Source organism: Dendrobates tinctorius, unplaced genomic scaffold (genome assembly GCF_039654945.1).
Source record: "Dendrobates tinctorius isolate UK_male_01 unplaced genomic scaffold, ASM3965494v1 ptg000139l, whole genome shotgun sequence".
NCBI classification, from domain to species: Eukaryota; Metazoa; Chordata; class Amphibia; order Anura; family Dendrobatidae; genus Dendrobates; species Dendrobates tinctorius.
In genome coordinates this window covers 7,130,055-7,150,855 of record NW_027361807.1, presented here as the reverse complement: position 1 = coordinate 7,150,855, position 20,801 = coordinate 7,130,055, and positions in this window count along the sequence as shown.

Below are 20,801 nucleotides of genomic sequence, written 5' to 3'. Positions count from 1 at the left end.
CTGTGAAGGACTTGTGGGTTCAAAGTGCTGACCACACATCTAGTTAAGTTCTTTGGGGGAAGGGTTTAGTTTCCAAAATGGCGTCACTTGTGGGAGGTTTCCACTGTTTAGGCACATAAGGGGCTCTCCAAAGATAAGTTCCTTGGGGGGTCTAGTTTCCAAAATGGGGTCACTTGTGAGTGGTTTCTACTGTTTAGGCTCATCAGGGGCTCTCCAAACGCGACATGACACCCGCAGACCATTCCATCAAAGTCTGCATTACAAAACATCACTACTTCCCTTCTGAGCCACGAGGTGTGCCCATACAGTAGTTGTTTCCCACATAAGGGGTATCAGCGTACTCAGGACAAATTGGAAAACAACTTTTGGGGTCCAATTTCTCCTGTTACCCTTGGTAAAATAAAAAAAATGGACCTGAAGTAATTTGTTTGTGAAAAAAAGTTAAAGGGAAGGTGCCATCCCCAAAATTTTTTTTCAGCAATTGAAAAAATGTAAAGAATTAATGTTTACATTTTCTTAAAAAATATTATCATTTGTTTTTAATTTTGTAAAATATGAAAAATAATTTTAAAAAGTTTGGCATTTCCACTTGTTAACACTAGGGGGAGCAGATACTGAAATTTGGCACAAAAACCTAGTGTACTGTACAACTAGCTCACATTACTGTCCTGCAGTAATTATGGGCGTACAGTGTCCATGATGTTTGATTTTGATATATGATCATGCCCTAAAATGGACACTGTATGGGCGGAATCTGCTGACATGGGTGTGGTGTCACTCCTCTCCTCCCCTACTGGGTGCTTGCTAAGGGAAAAGAGAGGATGACATCTAGGAACACAGTGAGCAGCCATTTTGATGGGGCTTGCAACATTACTGACTGTCTTTGCATGTAAAGTCTGGATCAGAACAGGTCATCAATCAGCAGAAATGTTTCCTGGATTTCTGTGGAGCAGACAAGAAGACGGTCCATCCATGTGTATAAAACACAGCGCTCTATGTACAATCCCTGGCACCGAACAGGGTGCCCCCCACAGACCAGCACACTGCTCTCCTGAAATACTCTGTGCTGCTGTCACCCTGCTCCTTCCCCCATACATCTCCCTCTGTGACCCCCCCATAGACCAGCACACTGCTCTCCTGAAATACTCTGTGCTGCTGTCACCCTGCTCCTTCCTCCATATATCAGGCCCCTGTCGCCTCGCTTTCACACATCGCCAGGACAGGATCTGAGGCGAGGAATGGGGTCTTCGGTCACCGAGGATGGCAGGCAGCAAGGATTCTGGGAGCAGGGTGACAGCAGCACAGAGTATTTCAGGAGAGCAGTGTGCTGGTCTATGGGGGGCACACAGAGAGATATATGGTAGAGGGAGCAGAGTGACAGCAGCACACAGTATTTCAGGAGAGCAGTGCGCTGGTCTATGGGGGGCACAGAGGCAGATATATGGGGAGGAGCAGGGAGACAGCAGCACAGAAATCCAGGAAACATTTCTGCTGATTGATGGCCTGTTCTGATCCAGACTTTGCATGCAAAGACCCCATTCCCCTCCTCAGATCCTGTCCTGGCGATGTGTGAAAGCGACGCGACAGGCGCAGTCCGGGGTGACGCTGGGAAGCAGGCTGGGGGGAATGGAGCCATACAGTAATGATAAAAATGAAACCCCTCTCTTCAGCTGCCTTCCCAGCCCTCCCCTGACTGCACCTATTACCCCTGACCCGTGTGCAGGTGCTCAGCCAGAACCACCCTAGAATGGGTCCCCTTTTAGCAGATCACAAATAATACCGCCATATACTTCACAGACAATGCCGCCATATAGATCATACACAATACCACCATGTAGATCACACATTAAACCAGCAGGGTGACAGCAGCACAGACTATTTCAGGAGAGCAGTATCACACGGCAGAGAATTAGACACACGGCTCAGCAGACAGTATCACACAGGAGAGGATTAGATACACGGCTCAGCTGTCAGTGTCACACAGGATAGGAATAGATACACGGCTCAGCAGACAGTATCACACAGGAGAGGATTAGATACATGGTTCAGCAGTCAGTATCACACAGGAGAGGATTAGATACATGGCTCAGCAGTCAGTATCACACAGGAGAGGATTAGATACATGGCTCAGCAGACTATCACACAGGAGAGGATTAGATACACAGCTCAGCAGACAGTATCACACAGGAGAGGATTAGATACACAGCTCAGCAGGCAGTATCACACAGGAGAGGATTAGATACACGGTTCAGCAGTCAGTATCACACAGGATAGGGATAGATACACAGCTCAGCAGACTATCACACAGGAGAGGATTAGATACACGGCTCAGCAGACTATCACACAGGAGAGGATTAGATACACGGCTCAGCAGACAGTATCACACAGGAGAGGATTAGACACATGGTTCAGCAGTCAGTATCACACAGGAGAGGATTAGATACACAGCTCAGCAGACTATCACACAGGAGAGGATTAGATACACAGCTCAGCAGACAGTATCACACAGGAGAGGATTAGATACACGGCTCAGCAGTCAGTATCACACAGGAGAGGATTAGATACACGGCTCAGCAGACAGTATCACACAGGAGAGGATTAGATACACGGTTCAGCAGTCAGTATCACACAGGAGAGGATTAGATACACGGCTCAGCAGGCAGTATCACACAGGAGAGGATTAGATACACGGCTCAGCAGTCAGTATCACACAGGAGAGGATTAGATACACGGCTCAGCAGTCAGTATCACACAGGAGAGGATTAGATACACGGCTCAGCAGTCAGTATCACACAGGAGAGGATTAGATACACGGCTCAGCAGTCAGTATCACACAGGAGAGGATTAGATACACGGCTCAGCAGTCAGTATCACACAGGAGAGGATTAGATACACGGCTCAGCAGTCAGTATCACACAGGAGAGGATTAGATACACGGCTCAGCAGGCAGTATCACACAGGAGAGGATTAGATACACGGCTCAGCAGGCAGTATCACACAGGAGAGGATTAGATACATGGCTCAGCAGGCAGTATCACACAGGAGAGGATTAGATACACGGCACAGCAGTCAGTATCACACAGGAGAGGATTAGATACACGGCTCAGCAGTCAGTATCACACAGGAGAGGATTAGATACACGGCTCAGCAGGCAGTATCACAAAGGAGAGGATTAGATACACGGCTCAGCAGTCAGTATCACACAGGAGAGGATTAGATACACAGCTCAGCAGACAGTATCACACAGGAGAGGATTAGATACACGGCTCAGCAGTCAGTATCACACAGGAGAGGATTAGATACACAGCTCAGCAGTCAGTATCACACAGGAGAGGATTAGATACATGGCTCAGCAGGCAGTATCACACAGGAGAGGATTAGATACACGGCTCAGCAGTCAGTATCACACAGGAGAGGATTAGATACACAGCTCAGCAGTCAGTAATACACAGGATAGGATTAGATACACGGCTCAGCAGGCAGTATCACAGGAGACAGTATTACAGATATGCCCACACTGGTGAAACTTCCAGCCCCCCCCATACACTAGACTATGGGCTGTATATGTCACTGTCCTCAGACAGCCATAAAAGCTGTCAGAAAAGCAAAGGTGTCAGATTACTGGAGATTTCTGGGGTTGTGTGTGAGGAGGCGGAGACAGAGCAGGAGGACAGTGCAGAAAGTGGAGCTCAGCAGATAGCACTGGGCTACAGTAAAATGGCGCCCAGCCACACCTACAGCAGTGAATGGTGCAGCCCACAGGGGCGTGCCCAGTTCACTGCTAATGAGGCTGCCTGGTGGGGTCGGGAACCGACCGCAGTTTCCTATGTCCAGGGACGGCCATATTTGCAGACTGTATGCGTCCTCCACAGATCTGCAAATCAAGATGGCAGCGCCCAGTGGCTACATTAAACATTATTACAAACAAACCATTAATCCTAGTTAGTACAACATTTGCTGAAACAACATGTTTTGTTACTTACTCTTTTTTTTGCAAATTATATAAAATTGCGGCACCTTCCCTTTAAATGTTCATTTTTTTTTAAAAGGAATATTCAGGATTGAGAGTCCTCAGTGGTTGATACCTTTTAATGGCTAACTGAAAAGATGGTAACAAATTGCAAACTTTCGAGACTACGCAGGTCTCTTCATCAGATGAATTCATCCTTGTTCTCTGTTTTTGCCCTGTCTCCCTAATGTGGGGTACTAAATTATTTGTACTAAATGTCCCACTGGGGGTCTGTATGTGGGGGAGACAGGGCAAAAACTGAGAACAAGGATGAATTCAAAATGAGAAATCGCTGGTCAACTTTTAACCCTTATAACTTCCTAACGAAAAAAAAAAATTTTGGTTCCAAAATTGTGCTGATGTAAAGTAGACATGTGGGAAATGTTATTTATTAGGTATTTTGTGTGCCATATCTCTGTGATTTAGAAGCATAAAAATTCAAAGTTCAAACACAAGCAATATGAATGAAATTTTACCACTAACTTGAAGTACAATATGTCACGAGAAAAACAGTGTCAGAATCACCGGGATCCATGGAAGCGTTCCAGAGTTATTACCTCATAAAGGGACAATGGTCAGAATTGTAAAAATTGGCCCAGGAGTTAACGTGCAAACCACCCTTGTGGGTAAAGGGGTTAAGATGGCATCCCTGCACGGAGGGAGAAGGGGACACTGTGCAGGGGCACTGGCAAAAACACTACAGATAAAGAATACAGTTTATGGCTTGTTCAAATTTTGTACACAAATTGTATATTTTTTGCTCATGGCATAGTGCTTCTGCTACTATACATAAACGAAAGACTTGCAAAATTAAAGAGCATAAAATAGACTTGTTCTATTTACCTCTATTTTTTCTAAACTAAGACTTCTACACTATCCCACTTGTTTTTTATTTGAAATAAAACATGCTAGCTTGGCCCGTGTGAAATTTTAGCACATTGGTCGTCGGGGGCTGAGGTAATTTCAGAAAAAGCAAGCTGGTCAAATGTAAATGTGTTTCATGAGATGATGAACACAGACAGGTATTTATATATGTAGATTGGTAATACAATAAATTGTTTTGATAAGTAGAGGCCAAAAAAATGTTTTCCGGTTGAGGTGCCATCTGCAGGTCATTGTGTCTTTCTGCAGGTTTATGAAAATGAATGTTTAAACTGTATTTAGTGATAAAAGTGTGAATGAGTGGTTTGTTTGGCTGTTTTCTTGCTGAAGGGAGCAAGTTTACCTTTCAAATGGTGTATTGTGTGTGTGGGGCGAAGTAATGAGCGAAAAAGCAGTGCATGTATACAAATGTGTTGGTATTGTGCTTTGGGGTACTGTGGTGCCACCTGCAGGTCATTTTTCCTTACTTGCAGGTTTATGAAAATTAATGTTTGAACTGTATTTTGTGATCAAATTGTGGATGTGTGGTTTGTTTGGCTATTTTCTTGCTGAAGGGGGCAAGTTTACCTTTCAAATGGTGTATCATTTGTGTGTGGGTGCAGTATGAACGGGGATACAAAGGAATCACCGAAAGACAGTGTTTAGAAATAATAGAATAGATTTTATTGTGAGAATAAAGCAAGGTTGATGTTTACTCCTTCTTTGTAAAGTCTTTTTTTCTGCAACAGTCAATAATGCCAATAACCTTTGCAGAATGTCCCCATCAAGTACTGAGCTCCTGCGTGTTACAGTCAGATTTGCTCTTGCTTTCTTATACATCTTAGTCTAGCATCATTGTGCACTTCCAGTCAATGTATTGTCTCTGGAATTTCGCCAATCCAATTTTGTAATTTATTTAAGCCCTCTTGAACAGATAACAGTAGCACCAGTGAGGAATGTCATTGTCCATTAGGGTGTTTTGTGTCCTTTACACAATTTAGATTTATTGAGCAAAAAAAAGGCACATTGAAAGTAGTGGCCAAGTTCTCATTTATTACAAGTTCAGAATTTAAAAAGTGCCCAACAAGATGGAAGATGTCTATAGGACTTGGGATTGGTGGTATATGGACTAAAGCATCAAAATGTACAAATAATTCATCTGGGCAGCACGGTGGCTCAGTGGTTAGCGCTGCAGCCTTGGTTCGAATCCCACCAAGGACAACATCTGAAAGGAGTTTGTATGTTCTCTCCGTGTTTACGTGGGTTTCCTCCGGATATTCCGGTTTCCTCCCACACTCCAAAGACATACTGATAGGGAATTTAGATTGTGAGCTCCTTCGGGGAGAGTGATGGTAATGTGTGCAAACTGTAAAGCGCTGCAAATATGTTAGCGCTATATAAAAACAAAGATTACTATTATCTAAAATTAAACATAAAGGATTGCAATGTACTTTATTTCAGGATACTGATTGCTAAGACAGTATTTTGACTGATTTGTAAAGGGCCTGTCACACTAAGCGATATCGCTAGCACTGGTTTTTGTGACGTTATAGCGATATTGCTAGTGATATCGCTGTGTTTGATACTTACCTACAACCTGCTCCCCCGCTGGTTATCGCTGATCGCACGAGAACGTCCTGGACCGGGGGTCATTACTTACCTGTCAGACGCGGCGATCCTGCGTCCTCCCGCCCGCGTCCACGCGTCGTTCATCGGCGCCACAGGAAGCCCCAGCAGGAAGCTGATGACAAGAAACGCTCCAGGACATTCTCGCGCGATCAGCGATAACCAGCGGGGGAGCGGTCGGAGGTAAGTATCAGACATAGCGACATCGCTAGCAATATCGCTATAACGTCACAAAAACTAGTGACGTTATAGCGATATTGCTAGCAATATCGCTTAGTGTGACAGGCCCTTTAGCCTCAGTGATATGAACCTGGAAAAATGCTCCAGCATACTAAGTGTTGAGAGGGTTTAATTGGCCATGGTAAGGGATAGGTTTTTGTGGACACTGAAGAGTAGGTGGAAGGCTGCTCACCATATCGCTACCACAGGGTGCAGTCCAGAAGGTAAATAGGCAGCCATCTGACTCATTCAGTGTTTGGTGTCTCTGGAGATGAGATCTCCAGAGCTGTGCTTGTGTTATAGAGAGCTGAACCTTTTTTTTTTCCTTGAGCAGGCAGATCTCCACAGCCAAACAGACTGTACTGTATGCTATTTTGTTTTCCTGTTATGGCAGAAGGGCTGTGTTTGTTTATCTAATTTTGCACTGGTTTATGCAATACATTTTTAATAAACCAGTTGAAAGTTAAATGGAAAGCGTTCCTTTGATTACCTCTGTGAGCAGCTGAATGAGACAATCTACCATAGGTGGTGTCTGGAAGTGCTCACAAGATCCCCAGGAAGCAAGTGTAATGGCTGTGGATAAACTGTATGTCCTGTATCAAGGTGGCTATAATGTAAAGATGGAACAGTAGTCAGACAAAATAGAAAAAGCACCTGATTCAAAGTCAGCAGCAGCATCAGCAGCTCCAGCTCCAGCACCAGCAGCAGCAAGTCCAGCAGGAGACAAATAAATTCCTGATCCAACAGATCCAACAGCAGCAATGGAGATGGAACTCCTGGTAGAGGAAGTCCGCAGCAGAAAAACAGCCTCTCCATGTGTAAGGGAACAAACAGTTCGTTGAATGCAGTGAGTAACTGGAGACAGAGAAGGGGTTAACAAGGATTTACTGAACAATCAATTACAAGTAATACTCCACACAGGGAGGACAAGGAAATGGCAAAAGGACATATAAAATGAATGGGACACTTATCGGTTGCAGTTATGGCAAGGGGGAGGCTGGAATATCTCCCGGTGGCGTCTCCAACGATGTACAAAGTCTCAGGCTCTGCTACGGAGAAACGAGTAACACTGCCGCCCGACAGTGCCAATGGATTCAATCCTACTTGTCTTGGGTATGCTGGAACATGGAAACAGTTCTTTGTGTGAATGCCTCGGAAATGGCGCCAGGCACGTGTCATAAGCACGAGTACAAGCCGCAGCAACCCACAGTCTCTCGGAGTAGTCTCTAAACAGTTGTTCTAGTATCTCAGGTAAAACAGGGGTATCCAATGGTGCGGGTACAGAAGGTAACGTAATAGCATCAAGAGAAGTCTCAAGGTCAGCACATGGAGATCTGGAAAGAATGGAGTTGTCAGTAGAAGCAGCGGAGAGGGAGTCAACCATCTCCCTTTGTCTTCCCGCCAAGTCTGCCCTGTTCCCGTGCTCAGGTCTCCTTTTGTCCCCGCGTCCCCTGCTGTCTGACAGAAAGGTCTCTCCCTCTCAGAGGAAAACTCCCTCGCCAACAGTGGTGACAGGCCCGATAGTTCTGGCCTTAAAGGGCACCGCACACAACTGACTCCATCTTGACTCATCTTCTTACACCTGCAAGATATTCCATGCAAAAGATGACCCTGGGTGATGATGCTGAGGCATTTTTTACTGTGCTTAAAAGGGTAGCAGAGCATGAGAAGCTGCCGCTGGATCAGTGGGTGGAGGTGCTGGCCACCCTATCTAACTGGACAGCCCCAAAAGACTTGTTTTGACTTTGCCTTGCAGGATGCACAGGAGTATGCCAAATTAGAAACTCAAATATTGGAAAGCTGAGGAGTGACTACGTCTGTTAGAGGACAAAATGTCCACCACTGGGTGTATTGTGGTGACAAACCCCCGTGCTCCCTGCTTCATCTTGTGCAAAAAGTGATTGCAGTCATAGTCCTCCAGCCCAGCCCAGATGGTCAAGTGTGGTGTTATGGACAGATTTATCCACTCCCTTCCTAGGTTTGTGCAGACCTGGAATACCCAGGGAGACCCCCAAAATGTGGATGACCTGGCTGGCCTAGTGGAAAGGTAATAGGTGGTGGAGAAGTCCTTAAGGAAACCTGACCTTGTCGCATACTTGGGTACCTAGAAGGAGTCTGACTCTCAAAAGAAAGGTAATAGAGCCATAACTGGGTAGAATCCAAGGTCCCAAGGGGTCGCTAAGGGAGTGCGAAAGGCCGCTGGTAAGGACTTCATTTGTTGGAGATGTCACGGTCCTGAGTAGAGTTGAGCGACTTTTGGTTTTTTAGGGTCGCGTTTCGTTTCGTGAAACCCGACTTTTCCAAAAGTCGGGTCGAGCAAGATCGTCCGATTATAGGGAAAAGTCGGGGTCGTCCCGAAACACGAAACCCAATGTAAGTCAATGGGGAATAAAAGTCGGCAGTGAGAGGAGGACAGGAAACACACCTACAGTGCCCATTTGAATGCCAAAAGCATCAATTCTTCTTACTTAAGCTTGTCAACCTTAATTAACTTCATAATACAAGTTACGCACTGAAAAATGGGGGTTATTTGGCTAAAGTTGTGGGGGGGGGAGGGCTGGCTGCAGGTTTTCATGTGCCCTGGGCGAAAGAGCACCCCTTTAACACATACCACAACTCATCATGCTCCGATACGGCAGATAAATAGCGGTATAGTACAATGAAAAATACCTCACTTTTTACATCTCATGACGAGGCCCATCTATTTCTCCATACAGAATCATTGGTCCCATATAATGTTTGAAACAGTATATGATGAGCTCCACATAATGCTACAGTATATGTTGGTCCCCATGGATGAAGCTCCACTGTCTTATGGGCCCAAATAATGCTCCAAACATAATGGGCCCCATTTCTAATGCTCTAGTGTATAATGGGCCCTGTAAATGCTGCTCCAGTGTCTGATGTCCACCTTTGGAATGTTCCAGTGTATGGTGGGCCCCATCTATCATTCTCCAGAGTATAGTGCTCCCCAAAAATTGCTGTCCCAACATTGAAAACAATCAAATAAGTCTCCTCGCTAGGGAATCCCTGTACTTGTCTGGACAGGTGCTGTAGCTTGCTTAACAGCTCGCCAGCCGTTCTCACGCCCAGTATGGATTGCACGTGATTGCACAAAGGTTAGAAAGGGTACCGTATCCCTGGATAACATGTATGGATAGCGTACACATTCAAAATATATGTCTCAGGAGGCAGGCTCAGACGGTGTCAGGCCCAGTATGGATTGCACGTGATTGCACAAAGGTTAGAAAGGGTACCATATCCCTGGATAACATGTATGGATAGCGTACACATTCAAAATATATGTCTCAGGAGGCAGGCTCAGACGGTGTCAGGCACAGTATGGATTGCACGTGATTGCACAAAGGTTAGAAAGGGTACCGTATCCCCGGATAACATGTATGGATAGCGTACACATTCAAAATATATGTCTCAGGAGGCAGGCTCAGACGGTGTTAGGCCCAGTATGGATTGCACGTGATTGCACAAAGGTTAGAAAGGGTACCGTTTCCCCGGATAACATGTATGGATAGCGTACACATTCAAAATATATGTCTCAGGAGGCAGGCTCAGACGTTGTTAGGCCCAGTATGGATTGCACGTGATTGCACAAAGGTTAGAAAGGGTACCGTATCCCCGGATAACATGTATGGATAGCGTACACATTCAAAATATATGTCTCAGGAGGCAGGCTCAGACGGTGTTAGGCCCAGTATGGATTGCACGTGATTGCACAAAGGTTAGAAAGGGTACCGTATCCCCGGATAACATGTATGGATAGCGTACACATTCAAAATATATGTCTCAGGAGGCAGGCTCAGACGGTGTTAGGCCCAGTATGGATTGCACGTGATTGCACAAAGGTTAGAAAGGGTACCGTATCCCTGGATAACATGTATGGATAGCGTACACATTCAAAATATATGTCTCAGGAGGCAGGCTCAGACGGTGTCAGGCCCAGTATGGATTGCACGTGATTGCACAAAGGTTAGAAAGGGTACCATATCCCTGGATAACATGTATGGATAGCGTACACATTCAAAATATATGTCTCAGGAGGCAGGCTCAGACGGTGTCAGGCACAGTATGGATTGCACGTGATTGCACAAAGATTAGAAAGGGTACCGTATCCCCGGATAACATGTATGGATAGCGTACACATTCAAAATATATGTCTCAGGAGGCAGGCTCAGACGGTGTTAGGCCCAGTATGGATTGCACGTGATTGCACAAAGGTTAGAAAGGGTACCGTTTCCCCGGATAACATGTATGGATAGCGTACACATTCAAAATATATGTCTCAGGAGGCAGGCTCAGACGTTGTTAGGCCCAGTATGGATTGCACGTGATTGCACAAAGGTTAGAAAGGGTACCGTATCCCCGGATAACATGTATAGATAGCGTACACATTCAAAATATATGTCTCAGGAGGCAGGCTCAGACGGTGTTAGGCCCAGTATGGATTGCACGTGATTGCACAAAGGTTAGAAAGGGTACCGTATCCCCGGATAACATGTATGGATAGCGTACACATTCAAAATATATGTCTCAGGAGGCAGGCTCAGACGGTGTTAGGCCCAGTATGGATTGCACGTGATTGCACAAAGGTTAGAAAGGGTACCGTATCCCTGGATAACATGTATGGATAGCGTACACATTCAAAATATATGTCTCAGGAGGCAGGCTCAGACGGTGTCAGGCCCAGTATGGATTGCACGTGATTGCACAAAGGTTAGAAAGGGTACCGTATCCCTGGATAACATGTATGGATAGCGTACACATTCAAAATATATGTCTCAGGAGGCAGGCTCAGACGGTGTCAGGCACAGTATGGATTGCACGTGATTGCACAAAGGTTAGAAAGGGTACCGTATCCCCGGATAACATGTATGGATAGCGTACACATTCAAAATATATGTCTCAGGAGGCAGGCTCAGACGGTGTTAGGCCCAGTATGGATTGCACGTGATTGCACAAAGGTTAGAAAGGGTACCGTATCCCCGGATAACATGTATGGATAGCGTACACATTCAAAATATATGTCTCAGGAGGCAGGCTCAGACGGTGTTAGGCCCAGTATGGATTGCACGTGATTGCACAAAGGTTAGAAAGGGTACCGTATCCCCGGATAACATGTATGGATAGCGTACACATTCAAAATATATGTCTCAGGAGGCAGGCTCAGACGGTGTTAGGCCCAGTATGGATTGCACGTGATTGCACAAAGATTAGAAAAGGTACCGTATCCCTGGATAACATGTATGGATAGCGTACACATTCAAAATATATGTCTCAGGAGGCAGGCTCAGACGGTGTTAGGCCCAGTATGGATTGCACGTGATTGCACAAAGGTTAGAAAGGGTACCGTATCCCTGGATAACATGTATGGATAGCGTACACATTCAAAATATATGTCTCAGGAGGCAGGCTCAGACGGTGTTAGGCCCAGTATGGATTGCACGTGATTGCACAAAGGTTAGAAAGGGTACCGTATCCCCGGATAACATGTATGGATAGCATACACATTCAAAATATATGTCTCAGGAGGCAGGCTCAGACGGTGTTAGGCCCAGTATGGATTGCACGTGATTGCACAAAGGTTAGAAAGGGTACCGTATCCCTGGATAACATGTATGGATAGCGTACACATTCAAAATATATGTCTCGGGAGGCAGGCTCAGATGGTGTTAGGCCCAGTATGGATTGCACGTGATTGCACAAAGGTTAGAAAGGGTACCGTATCCCCGGATAACATGTATGGATAGCGTACACATTCAAAATATATGTCTCAGGAGGCAGGCTCAGACGGTGTTAGGCCCAGTATGGATTGCACGTGATTGCACAAAGGTTAGAAAGGGTACCGTATCCCCGGATAACATGTATGGATAGCGTACACATTCAAAATATATGTCTCAGGAGGCAGGCTCAGACGGTGTTAGGCCCAGTATGGATTGCACGTGATTGCACAAAGGTTAGAAAGGGTACCGTATCCCCAGATAACATGTATGGATAGCGTACACATTCAAAATATATGTCTCAGGAGGCAGGCTCAGACGGTGTCAGGCACAGTATGGATTTGACGGCCCAGATTACACAGCGGTGGAGCAGGGAGAGGTAAAGATTGCAAATGCTGGGGCCCTGCCCAAGCAAGGGGGGCCCACTCGTGGGCGTCGGTACTGGCACTGGGCCCCTCATAATACAGCGGTGTGTCTGACGGCGGGTGTGCACCACCGCCATCAGAGACACTTGATTGCACTATGAGGGACCCTGTGCCAGTGCCCGCGCCCAAGAGTCAGCCTACCCACCTGTCCAGGGCAACGGCACTCGCACGGTGTCGTGCGGTAGGTGGTGACCCCGGCTATGGGGGGGGAGGCAGCACAGTTAGGGAGTTTTAGAAAGTGGCATATGTTGATGTTGGACATTCAGCTGATGCAAAAGGCGAAATAGGTGAAGTACCAGGAAGAGGTGGACCAAAGCAAGCCATTTTTCTGTCACCCTATGTGTCATCAGGGGAAGGTGGGACAAAATCCTTGGAAACCCATGCGTGGTTCATTTTAATGAAGGTTAGATCATCCACATTTTGGGTTGACAGACGGGTCCTTTTTTCTGTCAGGATTGATCCAGCTGCACTAAAGACTCTTTCCGATAGCACACTTGCAGCTGGGCAAGTGAGCTCCTGTAAGGCATATTGGGCCAATTCAGGCCAGGTGTCCAGTTTAGCGGCCCAATAGTCAAAGGGGAATGACCTGTGTGGGAGAACATCGATATGGGAGGAAAAGTAGTTTGTAACCATAGTTGACAACTGCTGTCTCCTGTCACTTTCCATCGATGCAGTATTACCAGTTGTGTGAGCGGTATTTGAAAAATCAGTCCACAACATTGTCATGAAACCCCTGTCTCCAACGCCACTTCTGCTGTGTGCACCACGAACACCTCTGCCAAGCTGCTCCCGGCCCGTACGGCTCGTGTGAGAACCATCACCGCTGCTGTGTGCTGGGAATGCCTCTAGCAACCGATTTACCAGAGTTGCTTGTTTATTAGCCAATATTAGGTCAAGGTTCTCCTGTGGCATGATGTTTTGTAATTTGCCTTTATAGCGTGGATCCAGGATGCTGGCCAACCAGTAGTCGTCATCGTTCATCATTTTGGCAATGCGGGGGTCCCTTTTTAGGATCCGCAAGGCATAATCTGACATGTGGGCCAATGTTCCCGGTGTCAATGATGCACTGCTAGTGCTGGGTGGAGGAGCACTTTCTGGCAAATCCACATCCCTCCAGTCACGCACAAACCCTGTACCAGACCTTGCCACGCCAACATTTTCACTTGCCCCACGAGATGCATCCTCCTCCCCTAAGTAATCATCCCCATCATCCTCCTCCTCCTCCTCTTCTTCCTCCACCTCGTCCAGGAGAGGTCCCTGAGCAGACAATGGCTGAATGTCATCAAGGATTCCCTCCTCCTCTTCCTCCTCATCAACATTGGCTGCAGACGCCTGCTCCTTAAGGTGTGTCAAAGTTTGCATGAGCAGACGCATAAGTGGGATGCTCATGCTTAGGATGGCGTCGTCTGCGCTTACCAGCCGTGTGCATTCCTCAAAACACTGAAGGACTTTACAAAGGTCTTTCAGCTTCGACCACTGCACGCCTGTCAACTCCATGTCTGCTCTCAAAGTGCCTGGCCGTGTATCCTCCCACAAATGCATTATGGCCTGCCTCTGCTCGCACAGCCGCTCCACCATGTGCAGGGTGGAGTTCCACCTTGTTGCAATGTCGATAATGAGGCGGTGGTTGGGAAGGTGGAGCAATCGCTGCAGCTTCTGCATACGAACGGAGTGTACAGGCGACCGGCGGATGTGCGCGCACAGTCTTCGCACCTTCTGGAGGAGGGCTGTTAACTCCGGATAATTTTTGAGGAAGCACTGCACCACCAGGTTCAAGGTGTGAGCCAAGCAAGGTATGTGGCTGAGTTTTGAAAGGGCTATGGCTGCCACAAAATTACGGCCATTATCACTAACTACCTTGCCTGCCTCAAGATGTACACTGCCCAGCCATGACTCAGTTTGTCGCTTCAAGTACTCGGCCAGCATCTCGGCGGTGTGTCTGTCGCCCAAACACATCATCTGCAACACAGCCTGCTGACGCTTTCCACTAGCTGCTCGATAGGGGGACACATCGTGTGCAACAGTGGCAGCTGCAGATGGAGTGCTCGTACGACTGCGCTCTGTGGACGAGCTTTCGCTTCTGGAGGAGGAGGAGGAGGAGGGTCGAACGCCTACAGCCAACTGTTTCCTATACCGTGGGCTAGGCAGCACTGTCCCACCACCGCTGTCCCCTGTGGACCCTGCATCCACCACATTAACCCAGTGCGCAGTGATGGACACGTAACGGCCCTGGCCATGCCGACTGGACCATGCATCAGTTGTGAGGTGCACCTTTCCGCTCACTGACTGCTTGAGTGCATGGACAATGCGGTCTTTCACATGATGGTGGAGGGCTGGGATGGCTTTGCGAGAGAAGAAGTGGCGACTGGGTAGGTCATAGCGTGGTACTGCATAGGCCATGAGTACGCGGAAAGCTGTGATTTCCACCAACCTAAAGGGCATCATCTCAAACGAGATTAGTTTGGCAATGTGGGCGTTCAAACCCAGTGTACGCGGATGAGAGACTGAGTACTTTCTTGACCTACTCATAGTGTCTGGGAGGGTGAGCTGGACTTGAGAGCTGCATATGGTGGAAGTAGCGGTGGACAGGGCGGACTGAGAGAGGGTTGATGATGGTGATGGAGTTGGTGTTCTTTCTGATGGCCTAGAATCAGTCTTTCGTTGATATAACAGTGGGATTCCCTGACTGCTGTGGTCTTGCAACGACACCTCAGCATTTGCTGCTGTGCTAACCGGTTGGCTTACAGTGGGGGAAACAATGTAGCGTTGCTGACTACCTTCGTTGTGATCAGTTGCACATGTGGCACTTGAGGTTTGGTGTTGTGTCCACGCTTGCAAGTGCATGCTGGTTAAATGTCTAAGCATGCAACTGGTATTCAAATTTTTTAGATTTTTCCCTCGGCTAAAGGTCTTTGCGCACTTCTTACAGATAACCTTGGCCTGATCATGAGGATTTTGTTCAAAAAAGTGCCACACTGCACTCTTCCTACTTTGGCAGACATTTTGCGGCCTAGCACGCTGTGATCTTTTGACCCTCTGGACAAGCTGTCCAGCAACTCTTTTGATGTTTGGAACCTGTCTTTGGAGTGCTCCGGGCCTGCCAGATAACAGCTGTTGCGATGTCGATGTCTGCTGTGGATGCTCCTCATCTGAGCTATTGGAAGCAGCACCCTCTTCCCCCAATGGATGCCAATCTGGGTCAACAACTGGGTCATCCATCACCTCCTCTTCTATGTCATGTGCACCTTTCTCTGTGTCACCGTGTATGGTGGTATAGTGTGCGGGAAGGGGCACCTGAGTCTCATCAGGGTCAAAATCTGGCTCTGTACACTGCGAGGACAATGTAGTGCTCTGAGTGAATGTACCAGCAGAATCATCCATCAGCGGCTGTGCATCAGTGCACTCCATGTCAGATTCATCTTGGCCTGGGTAATTCACCATTTCACTTGATAATCCAGGCATGGTATGTGAAAACAGCTCCATGGAGTAATCAGTAGTATGGCCTGCGTCATCCTTCAATCTTGGTTGGGGTGAAGGACACAAGGAAAGGTGTGGTTCATGAACATGAGCCTCCAATGACGACTCAGTGCTTTTACTTTTTACAACTGAAGAAGAGGAGGCGATAGAGCTGGAGGCTGAGTCAGCAATGTAAGACAAAACTTTTTCCTGATGCTCTGCCTTTAAAAGCGGTTTGCCAACTCCTAGAAAACTAAGCGTTCGAGGCCTTATGTAGCCAGACGATGACGCAGGGTCAGCACCTCCTGCATTCGGTCCTATTTTGCTCTTGCCACTATCATCAGATCCACCACCAACACCATCATTACCAGCTGCCAACTCCCGCCCAATTCCACGGCCTCTTCCACCAGCCTTCTTCATTTTTGGTAGAAATGTAGACAAAATCCAACAAACTATATAGTAATGTAAAACAAGGTACAAGGTGTCTATAGGACAGGGGAGATTTAGAATTTCTGCACACACTTGTGGACAGTGGACACTTTTGGATTGTGTGAGGCCCACTGATATCTGAGCGCTATGTGACAGGCTCGATGGCACAGCTGCCTGTGACCAAAGTGACGAGAGGATAATGGAGATTTTGAATCTCTGCGCACACTTTTGGACACTGGACACTTGTGGATTGTGTGAGGCCCACTGATATCTGAGCGCTATGTGACACGCTCGATGGCACAGCTGCCTGTGACCAAAGTGACGAGAGGATAATGGAGATTTTGAATCTCTGCGCACACTTTTGGACACTGGACACTTGTGGATTGTGTGAGGCCCACTGATATCTGAGCGCTATGTGACACGCTCGATGGCACAGCTGCCTGTGACCAAAGTGACGAGAGGATAATGGAGATTTTGAATCTCTGCGCACACTTTTGGACACTGGACACTTGTGGATTGTGTGAGGCCCACTGATATCTGAGCGCTATGTGACACGCTCGATGGCACAGCTGCCTGTGACCAAAGTGACGAGAGGATAATGGAGATTTTGAATCTCTGCGCACACTTTTGGACACTGGACACTTGTGGATTGTGTGAGGCCCACTGATATCTGAGCGCTATGTGACACGCTCGATGGCACAGCTGCCTGTGACCAAAGTGACGAGAGGATAATGGAGATTTTGAATCTCTGGGCACACTTTTGGACACTGGACACTTGTGGATTGTGTGAGGCCCACTGATATCTGAGCGCTATGTGACAGGCTCGATGGCACAGCTGCCTGTGACCAAAGTGACGAGAGGATAATGGAGATTTTGAATCTCTGCGCACACTTTTGGACACTGGACACTTGTGGATTGTGTGAGGCCCACTGATATCTGAGCGCTATGTGACACGCTCGATGGCACAGCTGCCTGTGACCAAAGTGACGAGAGGATAATGGAGATTTTGAATCTCTGCGCACACTTTTGGACACTGGACACTTGTGGATTGTGTGAGGCCCACTGATATCTGAGCGCTATGTGACAGGCTCGATGGCACAGCTGCCTGTGACAAAAGTGACGAGAGGATAATGGAGATTTTGAATCTCTGCGCACACTTTTGGACACTGGACACTTGTGGATTGTGTGAGGCCCACTGATATCTGAGCGCTATGTGACAGGCTCGATGGCACAGCTGTGACCAAAGTGACGAGAGGATAATGGAGATTTTGAATCTCTGCGCACACTTTTGGACACTGGACACTTGTGGATTGTGTGAGGCCCACTGATATCTGAGCGCTATGTGACACGCTCGATGGCACAGCTGCCTGTGACCAAAGTGACGAGAGGATAATGGAGATTTTGAATCTCTGCGCACACTTTTGGACACTGGACACTTGTGGATTGTGTGAGGCCCACTGATATCTGAGCGCTATGTGACACGCTCGATGGCACAGCTGCCTGTGACCAAAGTGACGAGAGGACAATGGAGATTTTGAATCTCTGCGCACACTTTTGGACACTGGACACTTGTGGATTGTGTGAGGCCCACTGATATCTGAGCGCTATGTGACAGGCTCGATGGAACAGCTGCCTGTGACCAAAGTGACGAGAGGATAATGGAGATTTTGAATCTCTGCGCACACTTTTGGACACTGGACACTTGTGGATTGTGTGAGGCCCACTGATATCTGAGCGCTATGTGACAGGCTCGATGGCACAGCTGCCTGTGACCAAAGTGACGAGAGGATAATGGAGATTTTGAATCTCTGCGCACACTTTTGGACACTGGACACTTGTGGATTGTGTGAGGCCCACTGATATCTGAGCGCTATATGACAGGCTTGATGGCACAGCTGCCTGTGACCAAAGTGACGAGAGGATAATGGAGATTTTGAATCTCTGCGCACACTTTTGGACACTGGACACTTGTGGATTGTGTGAGGCCCACTGATATCTGAGCGCTATGTGACACGCTCGATGGCACAGCTGCCTGTGACCAAAGTGACGAGAGGATAATGGAGATTTTGAATCTCTGCGCACACTTTTGGACACTGGACACTTGTGGATTGTGTGAGGCCCACTGATATCTGAGCGCTATGTGACACGCTCGATGGCACAGCTGCCTGTGACCAAAGTGACGAGAGGATAATGGAGATTTTGAATCTCTGCGCACACTTTTGGACACTGGACACTTGTGGATTGTGTGAGGCCCACTGATATCTGAGCGCTATGTGACAGGCTCGATGGCACAGCTGTGACAAAAGTGACTAGAGGATAAGGGAGATTGGATTGCTTTTAAAAAAGCAGTTTGCGGAGCAGTGGGTAAACAGCAGTGCCAGCGTGTCAGGAAGCCTTAAAAGTCAGCCCAACAACCAACACCACTGATACACCACAATATAGCCTCCCCTTGCACTGCACACACAGTGACTTGTGTGTTGTGCAGGCCAAATCGCTAGCAGCAGAAGCAGTTTTTTTGTCTTCTTCCCTGCCTAACGCTCTCCCTATAGAATCAGCAGCAACCTCTCCCTATACTAAGATCGGCAGAAGTAAGATGGCGGTCGGCGTGCACGCCCTTTTATATCCCCTGTGACGCCCACCAAAGCAAGCCAATCACTTGCATGCCCTTCTGAAAGATGGTGGTGACCCGTGCCTAGGTCATCACGTTGCCCACAGTGTCCGTGGATCCTGATTGGCTGAAAAAGAGCGCAAAACAAACTTTTGAAACGCGACTTTGGCGCGTAAGTCGCCGACCTCATCCTAGGGTCGGGTTTCGTTTCATGAAACCCGACTTTGCCAAAAGTCGGCGACTTTTGAATTTTTTCGACCCGTTTCGCTCAACTCTAGTCCTGAGCACATAGCCATATGTTATTCTATGTCTACCAATCAGATGGATTGCAGCATAGGGAGGTGCTGTTCATATTGTGCCGATTCGACCTGCAGCATGTACGATCAGCCCAGTGATGGGCCACAGGCATGTCCCATGACAATAAATGGAGTTCTGGCATCTGGATTCTTGTACTCAGGGAACCTTTTGACCCTGGTAGTGGCCACACTCCCCCATCAGTTGATCAACAGAAGCTCGTGGTTGTTTGCTGTATTCACAGGGACACCAAGGACTACCCTGTTGCCAAATTGACTATTGAAAACAACTGTGGACTGAGACCCATGAGGTCAAAGTAGTTATAGAACTGCTGCACCCAGTTATAATAAGGCAAAACTTATTCTGGGACTTATGGCGAAAGGTGGGGGTGCCAAGATACTCAAATAAGAGCCGGGTCGACCATGAAGGGTCATCATCGTAATCGAATGAGTTCCCCTGTGTGCCCTTGCTGGCGAGGAGATCGATACAGAGACCCATGAGGCTGACAATCCTGAGTTGCGGGTTCCTGAGGGGAATTTTGGGTCTGCTCAAATGAAAGACCTTACGCTAAAAGGGGCATTTGACAATGCTACTGTGATAAGTAGGGTTGGTCAAGAGCCGGGGGCCAACGCAAGGTTTCCATATGTCACGTAAATGATGACTTCCTGTATTAGGTTACTAAATTTAGGGGAAGTTTATAGAGAAACTGTTAGTACGGGGCCCTTTTAGCATAGGGTGTTAGACCTGGCCCTTTCTCATGGTGTGCATCTGGTAGACATCTGGGCAGAGACAAAACCCAACATCAAGTCCTTCAGTGGTTCCAATGGCCTGGATATCACAGAGAGATTGTTAACTATCGCGGGTCCTGTGCTACCTGCCAGCTAAGTGCTCCAGCCTCTAACTTCCAAAGTCTCCTAGTGCCATTACCCATAGTAGAAATCCAATTTGATTGCTATGGATCTTGTCAGACCCCTGGTTAAGACCACCATTAACCCCTGGTTAAGATACACATGTATCCTGTGATAATTGACTAAGCAACATGGAACCTGGAGATGGTACCATTGAGAAACTCCTCCACTAGAAGTATAGCCCAAGAGCTAGTCCATATTTTATCCCTGACCAAGGAACTCCTTTTACAC